The 17,602-nt window shown below is 39.9% G+C and overlaps 1 pseudogene; it reads right to left on the minus strand.

Moving 5' to 3' along the window:
• Positions 1 to 18: 18 nt before the first annotated feature.
• Positions 19 to 17,602, minus strand: part of LOC140596745 (solute carrier family 13 member 1-like) — a 96,761-nt pseudogene continuing 79,177 nt past the window's right edge.

Genomic DNA, 17,602 nt, shown 5'->3' on the forward strand with positions numbered 1-17,602 from the left:
AGCAACAACAAAATCCTGTGAGGATCATTTAGAATCTTCTATTGTCACCGGCGTGATTTTAGGCGTGTAATTCCAAATAATGAATTCTGTCCGGCTGCCTTTGCGTGTTTTTGCACAGGCAGGCGGGTGCTGGCTGGCGCCCTGCTGACCCACCCTGCCTGGTGGCGCCGGCTGCACCCTACCGGGAAGGGCAGGAGGGAAATGCTGAGGATGCGTCCCCCACTGATCCTGCTGCCGCTGAATCGGAGTTAAACTAATTTTCCACCTTTAACAAAGCGGTGAGGTGACAGGGAATGGGCCCAGTGTAGGAAGCCCAAAGTGCCCTTAGGGCTGCCACCCCGAGTGGCGAGTGGGAGCCCGAGAGCTGTGGGGCCAGGCCTGCGCCCAGGAGGATGCTGGCCCTGTCATGGGAGCCGGGCCCAGGCCAGCCCCGAGTGCCCGCTGTCCCCCGCTACTGGAGAAGGGGTGGGGAGCGGCCCTGGCCCCCAAGTCCTCAGGGCCGGTGCCCGACACCGGGGGTGTCTGGGGCCTGGGACACACACCAGGAGCAGCCGGGGCTCCACTGCTCTTCTCTGTGTGCAGCCAGTGTTCTTCGGGCAGCGCCTGGGCCCGGTCGCGAAAGGGTGACGGCCTAACCTGACTAGGAGCAGAGATCCAAGTCAGGAAAGCGGTGACACAGGCTGCATCCGACAGGAACGGGGGAGACAGCAGCTTCTCCCACGGTGCACAAGTGACAGGAGCAGGACGGATTACAGTGAATCGCTGGGCATCGTGTGGAATCCACGGGCGCGGCAGCTCGCGGAACAGGTGCTTGTTCTGACCACGACGTCGACAACATAAAATCCGCGGGGACCTATGAGGAGAAGACTGGAATCTTATGAAATCACACACAGCAGGATCTCAACAGCCGTAGCACAGGGGAAAGTGCACAGGGCATACGAGCACAAATCACTCGGTAGCGACACGCTGACAGCACCGAGATGCTACTGGAAGCAACTTATGGAACATACGTAACAAACACACCAGCATGACTTACAATTCACGCCGTATGATCATTTATTAGAGATGTTTTTAAAACGTGTAACGCTTGAGGTTATTTTGAACTATCTTTATATTATTAGCTACTAATTTTATTACATTGTGGTCACAGAACATTGTCTCAAGTTGATTTGTTGTGATGTATTGAGAGGTTTTGTGAAATAGTTCATGATCAGCCAATTTGTAAAAAAAAATATAATGGAGAGATGGGCACAGTTACAGATATAATAGACAAAATAATAGGATCATAACAAAAACTTTATTCTGATAATACTGAAAACTGAGGTGAAAGTCATTCATAATAAAGTTTTTTAAATTCCGAATTGGTTTATTATATCAAGGCAGAATCAAATCTATTTACCCCCAAGAGTCTAGTTGGGCAGAGAGTTGGAGAGATGGACAGATCCATGATAAAGCAAGTACAGTAAAATGTTAGTGGTACAATCTAGGTAGTAGGTACGGGGACCTTCACTTAAACTCATTTGACTTTGCTATATGAGAACTTTCACAGTAAAATTTTGTGGGAAAATTCTAGATACTTATGTAGTCAATTTCTCTCGACTCTTGGAAGAAAGATAGTCTATAGCAAACAGAAATGACTTCAGGGAGTAGAAAAAGTGGGAAAGATATTTAACTCACATGATGAGTATCATAACTTTGATAAGGAAATTGGACAAAGACAAAGAAAGAAAAATTATAAACTAATATGATAGATGAGATTGCTGCAAAACATAAGAAAATAGCTTTATGCCATTGGGGCACAAGGATGGGTTTCCTAAATGCATAGAGTATATCCATAAGGGCAAAAAGGGCAGAAACCACAAAATGCTAAAGAAAACAACTCATAAGTTTTACTACATTAAAATTAACAAATTGGTTCAAAGATAATCCGTCATGAAAAACAACAACAACAACCTGCCAACCAGCATGAAGACTGTTATTTAAAATATAAATTAAAAAAAAGAATTACTATGAATCAATAAAAAGAAATAGCAAAACATTAAGGAAACCCAATTTATAGACACGTCAAAGAACATGAAATTCTGAGGGCTGGCTAATAAATATATGGAAAAATGGTCAACCTCAGAACATATTAGAAAAATGTTAAAGCAATATCAAGACAGAATTCCTATGAGAATGGCGAGAATTGAAATATCTAACAACAAACGTTGAAAAGGATGTGGGCAAGTGAGAACTCCTGTACGTTGTGGGCAAGTGAGAACTCCTGTACGTCGCTGCTGGGAGGATAGATGCGCACGGTCACTCCCGAAAGCCGGCTCGGTGATGCCTAGTAAAACCGGAGGTGTCCGTACTCTGGAACTGAGCAATTTCAATGGTACTGATCTTCTCTGGAGAAATTCATACGTGCGCACAATGAGCCATGGGCAAGAATATTACAAGGGAAAAAAATATTGTCCACAACTAGAGGAGTTGATAAGATTGTCTTTTAACATAAGATCTAATGCTATACAGAAATTAAAATGAATAAACTAGGTCTATCAATACAGTTATTATAATAGTTATCTGTTAATATCTAATAATACACATTGATACAGTTCCTAAGAAAAATATATTGTAAAAATACACTGATAGAATGAGAAAAGTTATATAAAACTTAAAAAAACCCACTCTCAACATAGCACTATAAATTGCTTATGGATACACACAGATGTTGAGGACGTATGGCATCGTGGATGGATGGCAGTGAAGCCAGTGATTACCTCTAGTGGAAATAATGAGTTTTGGGGGGCTTTAGATTTTATTTGGAATATTTATTTCTTTTTGGAAAATATACATGGAATGAGCATCATACATTGTTATTAATTTTAAAGATCTGCATCATGGATTCATGGGATAGTGGGTGTACTGGTATTGTTACTAATATTTTCTGTGCTTTTCTATATATTTGAAGTCTTTCATAGTAAAAATAAAAAAATAGATAAAAACAATTGATTAACATGGAATATGTTTCAAAGACAATGATGAGATGAGCATTGGGTGTTATGCTATATGTTGGCAAATTGAACTGCAATTAAAAAAAAAAGACAATGATAGTCATTCTTTAGATAAAATATTGAGTCAAGCCAGTAGGATACCAAACACCTGAACTAAATGAAAGTGTGTCATTCCCCCTCCATCTGTCCTCCCCACCTCAACTCACCCCCACTGCCCACCCGGTTGTAACAAGACTTGCTTTTCCTGAGTGATATCTTGTGATTATTTTATAGGATTTTATTACAGAGCATTCTAAGAAACAGCTCAGGAGCTTCACCATTATATTAATGTCATGAAGGCTGGGATCCTCTTTAGCACCAAGGTAAAAAGACACCTGACTCTGTGCGACATTATCTTAAATGCACTGTAATGCATTTAGCTTCAACTGATATTCCTGTATTTATTTTCCCTATACTCTTTCTTCCTCTATTTTTAAAAAAATTATCTTAGATTGCAATATCTATAATCCAATCACAGTCCTTTTTGGAAGGAAGTCCAGGGTAAAAGTTTAAAAATAAACAGAGTAAAAGAAATTATCAAGAGGATTCAACAGGAGTTGATTTTCTGACCCTACTCTTGTATAAGAGCTGCGATCCATATAGGCAAAAACGTATTTTTTAAGGAATAATAAAATAGTGAGGACGATTTTAAAGTGCTTCCTAAAAACTAAATACAAGCACTATATCTTGTACTCTCAATAGTATGACATTTTACAGGGGCGAGTGGCAGAGACAAAGGGAGAAGCAGACTCCCCCTGAGCAGGGAGCCTAACTCAGGGCTTGATCCCAGGACCCTGAGATCACGATCTGAGCGGAAGGCAGACACTTTACGACTGAGCCACCCAGGCGCCCCAGGCCTTGGGATTTCCTACTCTCAAACCAGGTTCTTAACTCATATATATATATATATATTTTTTTTTTTTTTTTACTTTCCTAATCTTAAATTAGACAACGGTACTCTGGCAAATAATCTAAATCCAAGGCATCTCGATAGTGTTTGTTTGTTTATTTTAAGGATTTATTTATTTATTTTAGAGAGAGAGGGGGCGCATGAGGGCTTGCACGTGGGCAAGAGTGGGGCGGAGGGAATCTTCCAGCAGGCTCCTCACTGAGCGCAGAGCCCTTCTCATGACCCTGAGGTCACGGCCTGAGCAGAAACCAAGTCGGTGACGGAACCAATTGAGCCCAGGTGCCCTGGATGATACTTAAATATTATACAAACATGGTCCTACCTTATCTTGTACTTCCCCACCTCAGGCTTTCATATTCCACTCACTCGTTCAAAACAACTTGGTCACACCTTCCTTAAAATCAGCTGGTCAACGAGCTCTTCATATCAAAGATCTTTGAGCACCCACATTTACACAAAAAATGAGAATGTGGACTAAGTGATCTTTTCCGGATGATCATTGTTTATTCTGATTTTTTTTCCCCTAAGAGTGACAGAAATATTTATTACAATGATATGTTCTCACAAAGAATTCCTAGAACCGATTGCAAGGTCTTGCTTGAAAATAACGCTTTGCACAACAGGCTGAATCAGCCCCCAACTAATTCTAGCCTCTGAACGGGAGTGGCTGTGCGTGTGTGTGCGTGCGTGTGTGTGAGTGTGTGTGTAGGGGACGTGGCTGATTTCCCAACTCTTCCTGGAATGTTCGCACGTAAAGCTGATAGGAATTAAGAACAACACTGGGGAAACAGAGAGCAGCTCTTGTTATATTTTTTTTCTGAGGGAATTAAAAAAGGGGATAGAAAATGTCAACAAGAAAATTTTGGAAAGTCTAATTCACAAGCTGACATTTTCCCACAAGCCGGAGTCAGAGGATGAGCTGATGGTTGCGTTGATGGTTCAGCTCCTGCTGCTTCGCCTCGCACGTGGCACGTCCCTGGACTCCGCTGAGAACGAACAATGCGAAGGTTCGTGGAAAACAAGAGGTCACGGGGGGATGCGTCTTCCAACTCACACAGACATTCTGCGGGCTTGAAGGAAAGGTGTCAGCCCCCAGATAGGAAGAATGAGAACAGACGGGTCGTGAAGGATGACACTGGGAAGGGAAGAGGAGGCCCAGAGCTGCTCCCTCCAGGGTCACTGGGTCACTGCGGTGCCTGCGCAGCCCAGGCGTCTGCACCTCTGGGTGCCCCACTGCCCCGGCACCTTGCAGCGCAGCCTCGGGCCCCACACCCCTGCTCACCGCGATCTCCCGTTGGCGGTGGGGGGACTCAGAGCCACGTCAGCAGCAGGTGTTTACAGGGACTCCCACTAATCTCCTAGCGCCTCGGGAAGTGAGACCCCACGACCCTGAGAGGCGCCTGGGCCTTTCCACTGGGCGGCCACGGACACTCAGGGGCTTAGGCCCTACAAGGCCCCAGCTCGGTGCAAAGCAGTTGTTCTTTTTCAGTGCTGAGTGATGTTCCCTGGCACGAGTGTGTGGCTCTGCTCCACCAGACGTGTCTGAGGGTCAACAAGGCTGTTTCCAAGGTCTGACCTTCGCTCCTATATAGGTTTTTGTAAGAACATACATTCTCATTTCCCCCAGAATAAATGTCCACAATTGCAATTTTTGGGTCATATGGCAGTATTGTGTCCAATTTTTTGTTGAGAAGCTGCCGCTTAGTTTTCCAGGGCAGCACCTGTATGCGTGGCCGCCTTCCTCCGCTCCTCGCCAGCATTTTGTGCCGTCATTATTCTTTATTTTAGCCATTCTGTTGCAGGGCTGGTAATATCTCACTGTGGTTTTAATTTGCATTTATCTAACGGATCATGATGTTGAAGTTTTTTCCTGTGCTTATTTAACATCCGCAGGCGCGCCTCTGGGAAGAGTATCTTCCTATGTTTTGCCCACTTTCTCATTGGATTGTCTGTTACTGTTTAGGCGTCCTTCATCCATTATCAGTATTATTCCCTGTGGTTTGCAAATATTTTCTCATTTCGTGGCTTGTTTTTTTGTTCTCTTAATGGGATATTTGTTGAGCAAATTCAAATTTTAAATTATTAAGTTTTGCTTTTGCGGACTATACTTTTGGTGTTAAGTCTAAGAACTCTTTGCTAAGCCCTAGATCCATAAAGATTATCTTCCATATTTTTCTCTAGATGTTTTAGAATTTTATGTTTTTCCAGTTTATGCATTTAAGTTCACGATCAATCTTGAGCTAAATTTCATACAAAGTATGAAGCTTAGGTCAAAGTTTTGTTTGTTTTGTTTTCTGTTTTTGTCCATGGATGTTCACTTCTCTAACACCATTTGCTGGAATGGCTATTTTTCCTTCATTAGATTACTTTTGTAGCTTTGTCAAAAATAAGCATAGTTATGTGAGACTACTTATGGGTTTTCATTTCGTGTCAACCCTACTTGTCCATCTCTTTCTCAAGAGCACATAGTCTTGATTACTATATCTATTTAATAAGTCTTGAACTTGGGTAAACTATCTAGTCTGGTTTTGTCCTCTGTCATGACATTCAAAAATCTAAATTTAAAGTCTATTTTGAATTTCTTTGAATGTTTTTTGTTGGATATACTGAGCCACTTTACTACTGATTCAATATCCATAATCTTTAGAGAATAGATTCAGAGGAGATTGCATGAGATGCAATAGTAATACTAGAATCACCGGTACTTGTGTGTTTAGTTATCATCTCTGCTTTCCATATAGGTTTTCCCAGGAAAACTCATCAAGGATTACTAGTTAGAACGGCTCTTTCTTGGAAACTTGCTTTATATTTTGCAAAGTACTTGGCTAATGACAGATTTTTAAAAAGCAAGAAATGCTCAAAAGTGCTTTAGGGAATTGCATACAATTGCGTTTTTTTTTTTTATATATTCTTTAGTCAAATGAATATGTGAAGATAAAGGAGATAGATATAGGGGATGGTATGTACACAGAGGCCAGTGGGACTTCTGTCTCCATGAGAAGACTGAGGTTCTTTATAACCTTCAGAGTTCTGGTTTTACAAAAGAAAAAGAGGGGGGAGGGAAGCAAGCACAAGGAACAATAGCCCTCAGTAATATATTAACTACAAAGCTGCTTTAAGGGACACCTGGGTGGCTCAGTGGTTGAGCATCTGCCTCTGGTTCAGGTCATGATCCTGGGGTCCTGGGATCAGAATCCCACATCAGGGTCCCCCGCAGGGAGCTTGCTTCTCCCTCAGCCTGTGTCTTTGCCTCTCTCTCTCTGTGTCTCTCAAGAATCAATAAATAAAAATCTTCAAAAAAATAATGAAGCTGTTTTTAACTCAAAGTACAAAATATCTAGCACATTAAATCATGCATACAGTCCTGACTACAGATGCAATAAAAGAATTCGAATTCCAGTTCTGATGATGGATTCTGGCCTTGTTCAAATTCTAGGGAGGGCCCATGAGTAGGTTCTGTATGGGGGAGGATGAGGACCCTACTAGATTCTGTGAGGAAAGGACTGCTTGCTCCTGTGAACCCCCAGCTCTGGCCAGAAGCAATTACTTTCCCAGCTGAGATGGAGATGAAAAGTTTATGGAGAGCAATATCAAGGACTGCAGTCAAAAATGCCTTCCCAGACTCTGAGGAATAACCTGCCATTATTTATTATTCATTTAACATTTGTTAGATGATCTACCCAGAAAGCCCCATGGCTGTGAAGATACAATTTTCTTGCCAGACCACAATCTCTGTCAGAGACCTAATCTTCTCAGGTTGAACTTACTTTGGGGCTGAATTGTTCTCTGAACAATTTCCCCAGGATTTTAAACTTGCTTATTCCTTAATTATTTTTACATAAAAATAACAACAACAACAAACACGAGTTACATTTAAGTAATATTGTACAATTATATTTCAAGTATGGCCATAAAATCTTCAGTTTTTTTTTTTAATTTTTATTTATGATAGTCACAGAGAGAGAGAGAGAGGCAGAGACACAGGCAGAGGGAGAAGCAGGCTCCATGCACCGGGAGCCCGACGTGGGATTCGATCCCGGGTCTCCAGGATCGCGCCCTGGGCCAAAGGCAGGCGCCAAACCGCTGCGCCACCCAGGGATCCCAAAATCTTCAGTTTTGTATTAAGATAATAATTAAAAATATATCAAACAACTTAGGACATTAGTATTAAGTAGCTGTCATAGTATTGAAGTTGATGAAAAAACAGAAAGGTTGTTCCTACACATTTTTTCTATTTTCTAGACTCCATCTTATATTTTAAACTAGAATGCAGGTCCGACCATTATTCTGCATTTCACATTTGGATTATTTAAGTGCCCATTAGTTATCTCTTCTTGAGTCTCTCATGAGTGGTGAATAAATCTCAAACTCAACAAATTCAGAATTGCATTCCTGAGGTAATAGGAGGAGTAGGCTCCTCATCCAGGGTTTGCTCTTACTTAAGAGCTGCATTATACACCAGTGATTAAAATTGGAGACTTCATAACCATCCAATTAACTCAACTTGTTCTGATTCCAACCTTACTAGGAAAAATAAAAATAAAAAAAGACTGTAATGAAATCTGACTCTTCTAGATACTTCTACTTTCAGCAAAATGCAGCATGAGGAACAGGAATACCCTCTGCCTGAAACAACTACAATAGGAGAAATTATTTGAAATGGCAGTTTTCAGACATTGGACATCAGGCAACATAGGCAGTGATCGCTGAAAGAGAAAAAATAGTTGAGTCCTCTGATTATTCCAACTTACAACAAGGAAGAGTTTCCAGGCAGCAGTTCAAAAAAGGAGGAATCCAGGCAGATGCTGATGATCATGTGTTGAATAGTTGGAGCTGGGAGTCTGAGGAGAGGTGGTGGCTACAGTTTTCAGGCAGAGAATCAGAAAGGAAAAACAGGCACGGACATGGGACATGTGCATAAAGATCTGTGGGCATCCTGTCCACTATTCTGCAGACTACTGATCAACACAAGTCCCAGAGGAAACTACCTGAGGGTGAAGAAAGAACTAATCAAAATTATTAAATGGAACAAAGTCCAAAAGCTAACACAGGGCTGGGAATAATTCATGTTCCCACCAGCCACAATGGAAAACCTTAAATTTAATGGAGCATTAAGTACAATGCTCAAAAGGGCATTGTCTTAGTAGTGAGGCAAGTGTAGCTGTAGACTAAAGAGTGTTCTAGTCTCACTCGATAAATCTGAAGAGCAGGACAGCCCGGGTGGCTCAGCAGTTTAGCACCACCTTCAGCCCAGGGCGTGATCCTGGAGACCCGGGATCGAGTCCCACGTTGGGGTCCCTGCATGGAGCCTGCTTCTCCCTCTGCCTGTGTCTCTGCCTCTCTCTCTCTTTCTCTCGCTCTCTCTCTCTCCCTCTCTGCATGTGTGTGTCAAAAATAAATAAAATCTTTAAAAAAAATCTGAAGAACAAACCTCAAAAGGATCAAATTGTTTCCAAATAATGCAACTGTGTCCCAGAATAACATTCAAGTATATAGGAATAAAAATATATCTGGTATTAAACAAAGCAAAATAAGCAATGTCTTTCTTTCAATTGAAAAAACATATCAGGCAGAAAAAGCAGGAAAATCTGATTCTTGAAAGAGAGAAAAATCAAGCAATAGACAGAAAGGCAGGAATGAATATGTGATAGAATTAGTAGACAAGAATATTAAAAGTTATTAAAACTATACTATGTATGTTCAGGAAGGTAGAGAAAAATATACATATGCTCAGTAATGACAGGAAAAATATAAAAGACCTAAGTCAAATTTCTAGAGTTGAAAATTACATTTCCATTAAATGGAAAATACACTTGATGGATTTAATAGACGATTCAGCAGTGCAAAAGAAAGAATTGGTGAACTGAAAGATGTAGCAATAGAAACTATTCAAAATAATACAGAGAAAATGGTGGAAAAAACAAAGAACAAAAACAGAACCATTCCAGCAAGTGTACTTTGGGATAATTTCAAGTGACCAAATATGTTTGTAATTGTAGTCTCTGAAATAAAAGGTGTAGAGAGAATATTTTAAGGGATAGTAGATGAAGATTTTCTAGATTTGATTAAAAAACAAACAAACCTATAAATACTTCAAAGCCTAATGAACCCTGAACACTAGAAACAAAGAAAATGACATCAAGGTACCTCACAATTAGTTTACACAAAATCAGTAATAAAGAAAAATATCTTAAAGGCAACCAGAAGAAAAAAAATACACATTACACTCAAAAGAATGGAGTTAGGAATTAAAGTACATTTCCCATCAAAAAGGATATAAATCAGAAGAAATAGAATTAGAAAAAAATAGCAAAATGGTAGACTTAAGTGCAATTATACCAGTAATCACATTAAATATAAATGACCTAAACACCCAAATTAAAAGACAGAATCTGTCACTTTTTATTAAAACATAAGAAAGCAAGATTCAATTATATTTCCTACAAGAAACTCACTTTAAAGACTCAAGTAGGTTAAAAATAAAAGGCTGGAGAAAGATAACTCATGCTAAAACTAATTTAAAAAGTTGAAATACCTATATTAATATCAATGTATTTCAGAGTGAAGAATACCAACATTGATAAAAGAGCATTACATGGGGATAAAGGCATAATGTGCAACTTTAAACATTGGCACATTAACCAAAAAATACAGCTTTGAAAAACATAAAGCAAAACCTGATAAAAATGCAAGAATTGGTGAATCCACAATTGTAGGCAAGGATTTTAACATTCCTCTCTCAATATATCACTGATAGAACAAGTAGGGGAAAAAATCAGTCAGAATATAGAATATGAAAAAAAGTAGCAACCAAGTGGACCCAATTAACACTTTAGAAGACTCTGCCCAATAATAGCAGAATACATATCTTTTTCAAGGCAGAATATCAGAATGTAAATTTCATAAACAAATCTCAGTAAGTTCAAAAGGATTTAAATTCTACAACTCTTGTAGACAACTGAAGAGAAGAAATGCTTTCTAGCTCATTCTCCAAGGCAAGCATTACCTTAATACAACAACAAGGTCTGAAAGCTTCAGACCAATGTCCCTCCTGAACATTGGTGCAAAAATTCTTAATGACATTTTAGTAAATAAAATATAACAATATATATAAAAATACAAAATATCATGTTCAAAGTTTGTTTAATTCAATGTAATTTAGCATACTAACAGACTTATAAAGAAAATCATAAGATCAGCTCCAAAGATATAGAAAAAGCATTTGACAAATTCCAACATCCATTCTTGGTTAAAAAACAAACAAAACCTCTCAGCAAACTAGCAATAGAAGTTTCCTCAATCTGATAAAGAGGCTCTGAAAATTCTACAGCCAACATTCATGATTAACGGTTAAAAAAAATGCTTTGCTACTAAGGGAAGAAAAAAGACAAGGATATCTTAAGATAAAATGTGAAATAAAAATATCTAGATTGGAATGGATACATTTCACTGAGTTTATTCACAGAAGATATTATTAGGTACAAAGTCTTATGAAATCTATTAAAAAAAAAAACCCAAGTAGAAATAATAAGTTAACTTAGTGCAGGTGCAGATACAAAATCAGTTTATTAAAATGTGCGGCATTTCTAAATCCTGGTAACTGTCAATCAGAAATTGGTGCCAAAAAACAGACCACTTACAATAACGTCAAAAAATGAAATACAGTGATATCAAAAACATGAAGCACTTAGGGATAAATGTGTTTAAAGATGAACAAGACTGCATTGAAAGCTCTATGGCATTGCCCAGAGAAGTTGAATACCTAAATAGAGAGATACAGTGTGCTCCTGGGTCAGGAGGCTCAGAAATTTTGTGATGTCAATTCTTCCTGAGTTGATTTATCTGTTACGACTAGAGTTCATTGGGCTCCTGTGCTAGTCTCAAATTTTTTTTGCGACTGGTACCTGCTTATTTTCATTGTCTAAGGTGGTAAAATCCCTAAACATCATCAAGAGTGTTAAGGAAGGACCCTGGAAGCTAGTCTGGAGGGCTGACGTCTAACAGATACAAGAGTGTTTGAAGAATCAACGTCTTTTGTCAAACTGGAAGCCAATTTCATGGCAGTCGTGTGAGGATAAATCAAACTTGCTTTATTCAAAACATCTCGTCTCTTCTTTCCTAGCTTTTCCAGCAAACATTTCCCTCACTCTCTATCAAGATGATTTGGAGTTTGAAAGCCATTGCACAGAATATAAGGTAGGTAATTTTCAAGCTTTATTTGAAAATTTATCCATAGGCCACAACAGAGGTTGGAATACATGGATGAAGTGATCTATTTGTAATTTTTTTGTGTGGAAATGCCGTCAGAGACCAGTATTCTTAGAGATTCTAACAAACGTAGCATCCGACTTTCCGAGAAGTCCAATCGCATTTGCTTAAATAAAAATAAAAGACAATATGTTGAGAAAGACAGCTGTGCTGATAAAAAAAGGATAGAATGAAGCAATTAGAATAAATAAGGAAAAATAATGGAAATGCTGGCTGTTGCAAATGGAGGCAAGAGCACATACATTTTCTGGGAACGAAGGAGGAGGCTGCGTGACATTTCCGATGCTTGGTCCATCTTCCGGTCATACTTTTTACAGAACTGTAGCCACAAAGGCAGGTGTGGACTCCACGGCCACCGGGGGTCAGAGGGCACGCGGGCCCCAGCAGGTGCGCTACAGGTGGGCTACAGGTGTCAGGATCCATCAACACCCCGCGGGCAAGCTCTGGGGGTACCAGCAGCAGGGCGGGGGGGGGGGTGAACTATCTGAACATCCCTGAAGTGAGAACAGTGATGAGAATCATTTCATGGAGGGAGAGGCTCATTCGACACCAACATGCCACTATTATTATTTCACCAAGTTATTGAACTTGGGTTGCAGCATCGCATGTGGGGTGGAAACCCTCCTAGACTCTCTCCCTGAGCCGGGCTCTGTAAGTGGGGGCCCGTCTAAAAAGATACATGCTTAGTTCACCCTTTGACCTCCAGGGCTCTCTCTCAACCGAGGACTGATTTTGTAAAAATGAGATTTTCTGGAAATCTGCACTTAGGCGTTATAAACAGGAGTCGCCCTTCTACCGTAAATCCCAGGCTCCGGGGAGACCCGGCTAGCGTCTTCCAAAGCAGGGCTTTGACCCAGGTGGTGGGTGCGACTCCTGGGGGGACCTGGGGCTGACCCCACTGCGCCTGCATGAGCCCAGGGAGGGGCCTCCGCGACCCCTCGTCTCATCCCTGCGGCCCTAGAGGCAGTGCCCAGCCACTCCAGGTGAGGACCGCGCAGGTGAGGGCTGGGGGCGGGGCCTCCTGCGGTGCGAGGCTCCCCTCCAGGGCACAAGGTCACACTCCTTATTTTTGCTGTGAACCCCTTGCTACTAGGACTCAGGGCAGAAGCAGTGAGTACTTCCTGGGGCGGGGAGGGGCCGGGCTTCTGGGTGCAGGTGGGGCTCCATCCTGGAGACCGGGGGCCGGGGTGCAGAAAGCGCGAGGCTGGCTCTGCAGAGGTGGAGCGACGGGGCGGATGAGGCGCGGGAGGCACAGTCTGGGGTCAGAAGCTCCAGCCAGCCTCCCAGGGGGCTGCGGACGCACCCACTACACAGTTTAGATAAAACCCCTAAGCGAAATCAATAAGAGAGAGGCTCTAAAAACCTAAGGCCGAGTTGACTAAATTAAACTCTGACATCCGTTAAAACACAGACATGGTGAATTCGACTTGGATTCAACTAGATTAAGTGTTCTGCCGCCAAGAAAAATGGGGGCTTCAGAGAAAATTAGAATGTTTTGCCTCCTTTGAACTGTATGTTACACTTTTGCAGGATTTTAATTCTAGTCGGTTTTTTAAACCCACGTATAATGTGTCACATTATCTTCTTTGTTGGATTATCTTTTCCTTTGTTATAGACGTTGGAAGTAACTTTGGAGCTTTGGTTGGTGGTAAACTCCCTTAGTTTCTGCGAGTTTGAAAATTCTTGAGTTTCCTTTTATTCTTAAAATGTAGATTTTCTAGATGTATGATTCTAGGTTGACAGTTCCTTGTTTTCGCACTTGCGATACTTGTTTCCAGTTGCTCTGGAGAAGGTAGCCTTAGGCTAAGCCTTAATTTCTCTGTTAAGATCTTGTCCTTCCTTTGGGGGTTCCACTATTCCACAATCATGGAGGTGAGTGTACATTTACTTTTTTTTTTTCTTTTTAAATCCCGCTTTGGATTCTTTATGCTTCCTGAAAAATCCTGTTTCACTTATTAGTATTGGAAAATTATTACTCATTGTGTTCAATGATTGTCGTCTCCCTTGTTTTTTAATCTAGTCTTGGAATTTCAATTAAACATATGTTATATTTATCATCCTGGCTTGTATTTTCCTTAATGTCCCTTTCAGAGTTCCTTTTGTCTATCTCTGTGTTGCGTTCTAATTAATTTTTTTGGAATGTGTCCTCAAGTTCACACACATTTTTTCCTAGTTGGTGTAATGTGCTATTTAATCATTTCATTACATTTTTAATTTAAATTATCATGCTTTTCATATCTAAAATTCCTATTCAATACTTTTTCAGATATGGTCACTTTTCACAGTCTCTCATTCTTTATTATATTTGATTTCTACTGTTGTCATGAAAAAAATTACCATAAATTTAGTGGCCTAAAACAATAGTCATTACTATCTTAAAGCTCTGTAGATGAACAGGCCGGTCCAAACAAGTCTCATAGGACCAAGATCGAGGCCTCCCTCTGCTGTCCTCCTTAATGGAGGCTCTTAAGGAGAAGCTACTCCCAGGCTTCCCACGTGTTGGCAGAGTTCAGTTCCATGCGCCTGTAGGACTGACGACTCTGTTTCCTTGCTGGGTTTCAACCAGGGATCATTCTCAGCTTCCAGAGGCTTTCTGCATTCCCTGGTTTATAAATCCTTTCAACTTCAAAACCGCCAATATTGGGTCCATCCTGCTCATGCTTTCAATCTCCCTGATTTCCCCTTGTCTCATCTTACCCCCTTGATCCTTCGACCTTCCTCTTTTGCTTCTTAAGGCTCATAGGATCACACTAGGACCACCTGAATAATCCAGGATAATCTCCATCGTTTAAGGCTGGTTGAGTCCATGTGTAAAACCTCTTCACAGCAGTACCTAGATTGGGGTCTGACTGAGTAACCAGGAGCCAGAAGTCTTAGAAGACATTTTCAGCATTCTTCCTACCACAATTACATTTACAATACCCTCTTTTATATTCTCAAACATATTTCCTCATCTTATATTCTCTATCTGATAATTAGAGTATCTGTTGTCTTTGCACTCGGATTGTTTCTTTTGTTCATGTGGCTCTTGAACAGTAATGTTTTCTGTCTTGGCATAATTGACAAGTTTCTATCATAATCTCTTGCTGAGCTTTAATCTTAGTAATATGTTGAGCCCCAGGTTGAAGAAAGTGTTCCTTTTTTTGCCAGGTACTTAGGCACACTATCAACCCAGAATTGTTTTAAAATAAAGTTTGGGATTAAGGGTTTGGTCTCCCCCTACCCCCACCCCCACACTGGTATTGGCCCATAACCTGCACATTGTGAATTCTCCGGGGAGATTCCTTCACCCAGTGCATAGGCCAAGACATCAAGGTTCCCTTGAGGTTTCCCTTTATAAGATGGGATTTTGTCCTAGCTCACATCTTTTCAGAGAACACAGTCCTTTGAGATCCTCACTCATAGTTTTTCACTCAACCCACAACTTGCTTGGGTCCTGGCTTTGTCTCCCATCCCTTGTTCCTTGTGTTTCTGTTAAAGAAAATGTTGAGCTCTCTAGGGATTAGCAGTTGCCATGTCTGCATTCTTGCTGATGCTCCATCATCTTTCTCTTTGGAGGATTTCATTATTTTCTTGCTGACACAGAATGCACGTAATGCAATATTTTATTATTATTATTATTATTTGGCTTTAAGATCTACTCCCCTCAAAACTGCCCCCAGTATCTCTACCACTATACTATAAGTAAGAAAAGTCCCTTTGTTTCTTTTTAAATGCTGTGTCTTTTTCTTCCAAGGTAAATGAAGATCCCCATATTTGGAAAAACCCTTTAGCTTCTGCTTTGGTTATGTGCTGTTTCACTGTTTGCTCTTGGGCTAGTCTGGCCTCGCTTCTACAATGGGGACCTGTGTTTTTGATATGTGTGTTTTCAAAACTTACCTAGCAAATTTTTCCTTTGACTAAAGTGCTTCATTTTTGAATAGCATGGCTAATGGTGTCCTAGACTAACAATTTTAACCTTTCCTTTTTAGATTATGTTAGAGTACTAAAACTGACCCAGTTTGTTTGAGTTTATTCTTTTGTTCTTAGTACAACCCTCCCCGTCCTAAAAATTAAAAAAAAATTTTTAATTTGGTGAAATTCACATAGTCGAGCAAAGATAGTCATTCATTAACTGAATCAGTAAAATTTTGGAATAAAAGGATGGATGACACAGATCTTTATCATATATTTAGTCATGGCAGAGATAGAATAATATATTTAATAACAAATCTTTGAAATATAATCCTATGCAGTACACATGTCAAGAAACAGTTCAGGTATCAGGATAATTTTTTAAGTCAATTTTGGCTAATAGGATTAATTAGTACCATTGGCAAAAAGCATACTTTCGTAATGTCCAGGCTGAAAGGAGAGAACAAAGCCTTGGATACCATGTGAGGTGGAAAGAGTGCAGACATTTGAAAGGAAGGAAGTCTGAGTTCTGGAGATGCTGACATGCTCAGAGGCGGTTGGGGTGAGTGAGGGATCCACACATGTCGGTGGAGTCTTCCAAGCACTTGCATGAACAGACAGTAAATAGGCACTTAGTGAAATTGCTACTATTATCTAGACAAGATCCAACCCTAAGTGAGATACTGGGATTTAAAGTGACAAAGATTTCTAGTTAACCTTTAAGTAAGGATGAGGATAATGACAAAAACACTATCTACCATAGAGTGGGAGGACAGAGATTTGTTTGATCATCTTTCCAACTAAAAGAGCTTGAGAACGTTGATGTAAATGGAACAAATGTGAAATGGATGAGTTAAGTCATTTTTGATATATCAACTAAACAGAAAGATGTAGCAAGAGAATGATATGGCTCACTTAAACAAATTTTGACTAAGTATTACTTTTCCTGTACTCAGCTGGCAGCTGTTGGAAGTAATTCATTAAAATGATTCAAGTTGAAATGTTTATATTATTTTCTTGAGAGCAAAACTTACTCATTCTAATTTGAAAAGTCATTTCATTTTTCATAATTAAAATGTATTCATCACATAATTCAGCAGTGATAAATTGAATGACTAGAGAAAAGCCCAAAAGAAATACTATTGATCTTAAGTAAATATGTAACATATGATAGGGAAAGAAACAAATGAATAGAGGGGGAACTTAGAAGATATACATAAAGCGGCAGTATATTTTAAGGTTTAAATTGACAAATTTTTAAAAAATGACAAATTGTGCATTGACTAATTAATAAATAGATAATAGACAATGTATCATGTATGCTTTTTAAAGAAATGTCTTCCTTTTTAAAAATACTTTTTACTATATTTAATTTTTAAGAACTTTATAAATACCATCATTTGCAAAAACAAACAAACAAACAAACAAACAAACAAAAAACAAAAAACAAAAACAAAACAAAACAAAAAAACCCCAAACCAGGTCTGATGACTTCTAT

Source organism: Vulpes vulpes, unplaced genomic scaffold, assembly GCF_048418805.1.
Source record: "Vulpes vulpes isolate BD-2025 unplaced genomic scaffold, VulVul3 u000000703, whole genome shotgun sequence".
NCBI classification, from domain to species: Eukaryota; Metazoa; Chordata; class Mammalia; order Carnivora; family Canidae; genus Vulpes; species Vulpes vulpes.